The sequence below is a fragment of the Neomonachus schauinslandi genome, chromosome 1 (assembly GCF_002201575.2).
Source record: "Neomonachus schauinslandi chromosome 1, ASM220157v2, whole genome shotgun sequence".
NCBI lineage: Eukaryota > Metazoa > Chordata > Mammalia > Carnivora > Phocidae > Neomonachus > Neomonachus schauinslandi.
This window is the reverse complement of record NC_058403.1, coordinates 124683748-124686832: the sequence shown is the minus strand read 5'-3', so window position 1 is coordinate 124686832 and position 3085 is coordinate 124683748. Positions and strand designations below refer to the sequence as shown.

General features: G+C 45.9%; 1 pseudogene; it reads left to right on the top strand.

Moving 5' to 3' along the window:
* The first annotated feature begins 2134 nt into the window (after window positions 1-2134).
* LOC110570838 lies at window positions 2135-2389 on the top strand (annotated as a pseudogene).
* The last annotated feature ends 696 nt before the right edge of the window (window positions 2390-3085 follow it).

The following is a 3085-nucleotide window of genomic DNA, read 5'->3' as shown; positions in this document are numbered from 1 at the left end:
ATTGTGATAGCTTTATCCATTCAGCAGGTATGGATTGAATACTCCTCTGGGTCAGGCAGGAGGCTCAGTGCAGGGACGATAGATGAAGAAAATGTGGTTCCTGTCCTCAAGGAGCTCCTATATTCGGAGGAAGTGTGGCACAGACTGCTACTGCCCACCCCGAATCTCTCTCTTCCCTAGGGATAGAATTACTGTTCCATGTGGCTGTCCAGCTGTACCACAATTCCCCAGCCTCCCTTGGGCTTAGGTGAGGCCATGTGACCAAGTTCTTGACAAAAGTATGTGAAGGAAGTGATATACACCACTTCTGGGTTGGGAATTTCAGGTCTGCCTTCTTTCTACCTCTCTTCCCACTTCCAGACTGGCCGGAGCCTGGATGTGCTGGTGACCAAGTTTCAACCAGGCAAGTTAGTGACATTGCCCAAGGGAATAGCAGAGCAATGACTTAGAAGGACCCGTGTCCTTGAATGACCATGAGGGGCAGGTCTCCTCTGAAAGTTGTTATATGGGAGAGAAAAATAAATATCCACATGATTTAAGCCACTGTATTTGAGGAACTCTTTGTTATAGACACTTAACCTTTAGCCTAACCATAATAGGAGTGTTAAAAAAAAAAAGTATAGCCCAAAGTATTCCTGGTGCTATGACAAAAGCAGAGCGATCAGTTCAAGTAAGGCAGAAGGTAGGAAAATTAGAGAAAGCGGAGGAGGGTGCCTAGGAGAGAGCACCCTTGTGCTGAATCTTGAAAGATGAGTGTTTTCAGGAAATCTACTCGCATTTCTCATCTACCCTTCATTCTTTTGATTGGCCATTTTTGTCCACATTACTTCTTTCATCTCTTATCCCTACTCTCCACCTGTTAAAGCCTACCCAGGATTCAAGACTCAGATTAAATCTCATTTTCTCCAGGGAGCCTTCCTTGATAAGCTCCCCACAAGTGATTATCTTCCTCTTCCAAAATCCTATGGCACTTAGTCTTTATTATTTATTGATCACACATTTTATATCTTCTCTATCAATATCTGGCACTTTTCAGTAGCCTCCCCAGCATCACACTGCCTAGACTTGTTCTGGGTTCCCCCAAGGGTATAGGTATACCTTAAATGTCCATTGCTTTGTAACAAACCTACCTACCTCAAAATTTAGTGGATTAAAGTAACTATTTTTATTGCTCGCAGTTCTAAGAGTTGGCTGGGTCTCAGTTGGTTGGTTTGCACTTAGGGCCTTGAATGCTGTTGCATTCAGATAACAAGTGGGGCTGGCATCGGCTGAAGGCCTGGCTGGGCTAGATACTCAAGACAGCTCACCCCTGTGGCTTGCAGCTAATGCTGCTCTCAGCTGGGAAGTCAGCAGGTCCTATTAACCAGAGAGCCTACATTTGCCTTCTCCGTGTGACATGGGCTCACATAATTATAGCTAGATTCCAAGAGGATCGAGCAAAACCCTTGTGACTTAGCCACAAAAGACCCAGAATATCACTCTCATCACATTCTATTGGTCAAGCAAGTCACTAAGGCCAGCCCAGGCAGGGGAATTAGACTCCACATCTTGATGTGAGAAGCAGCAGGTGCATTCAGGGAGATAAGGAATTAATGACAGCCGTCTTTGGAGACTATCTTATCATACCATGTAAACCTGGATTCTGGAGTGATGGTCACTCCCAGATCAAAACAAGTGTCCACCCTGTATTTCCTCATCTACAAATCAGAGCCCCAGGGAGACAGTGCTTTCCCTCCTCCCAGAGTCAATGAGAAGAATTTAGTGTTAGTCTGGCATTAACCTGGGATGGGGTAGACATTCAAATGCCAAGATGTCTACCAAAATCTGAATGGCTCAGTTGTTTGTGAGCCAAGAGGTTTCCAGGAGAGCATGGAAGTGGTTATGGAGAGAAAATGTCTCTGGATTAGAGATCAAGTGTTTGCAAAAAAAAAAAAAAGATCAAGTGTTTGCTTATCAGTGTTTCTTCTGAAAATCACTTGCCACCCATCCTGGCCCAACCACCCCTAATATGGGGGTAAAGGACAAGAATTGCAGCAGAGTTAAAATTGAGAAAGGGTTGGTCCGACTCTGGCGTCTTTGCTGAGGGTCACATTGAGCTGCGAGGTGATGCTGTGATGTGTTTAGAGTCAGCACCATGGCAGAAGACGTCAAGACCAAAATCAACCAGACTGCACCTTTCAACAGCCGCTTCCCCAACCAGAACCAGACCAGGAACTACTGGCAGAACTACCTGGACTTCCACCACTGTGAGAAGGCAATGACTGCTAAAGGGGGTGATGTCCCCGTGTGCGAATGATACCGGCATGTGTACAAGTCCCTCTGCCCCATATCCTGGGTGTCAGCCTCGGACGACCGCCAGGCAGAAGGCACATTTCCTGGGAAGATCTGAACTGGCTCTACCCAACTCTCCTCTGTCCTCCATCCTTCTCCCAGGGTGGTGAAGGGGGACCAGGGTGCATGGTGATCCCCACCCTGGGATTCTGAATCATGGCTTAACTAATAATAAATACTCATTGGAAAAGTAAATAAAATAAAATAAAATAAAATAAAAATAAAATTGAGAAAGGGTTGCTCGATGCTCACCTTGAAGGAAGACTTTAGCTAAGCCCTTAGCCACCCACTTGAATTGAGTTAGGGCCCAGCACAACATCTCTCCTGTATAACCTTTGGCTACAGGAAGAGGAGACCATTCCCCCACAAGCTACCACAAGCCACACTGGCCTTTGAACTTTGTGGTAGACAAAAAATGGTCTCCCAAAAGTGTCCATATCGTTAATACCCAGAAACTGTGAATATGTTCTGTTATATGGCAAAGGGGAAATAAGTTTGCAGATGGCATTAAGGTTGCTCATCAGCTGAAGACAGGGGGAATATCCAGGATTATAAGGGCGTGGCCAGGGTATTTAAATGGGTCCTTAAATGTGGAAGAGGGAGACAGCAGAACAGCCAGAGTCAGATAAGGAGATACGGGGAAGAAAGCAGAGGTCGGAGTAATGTGCTTGCTGGCTCTGAAGATGGCAGGGGGCCAAGAACCAAGGAATGTGGCAGCCTCTAGAAGCTGGAAAAGGCAAAACCCAGATTCTCC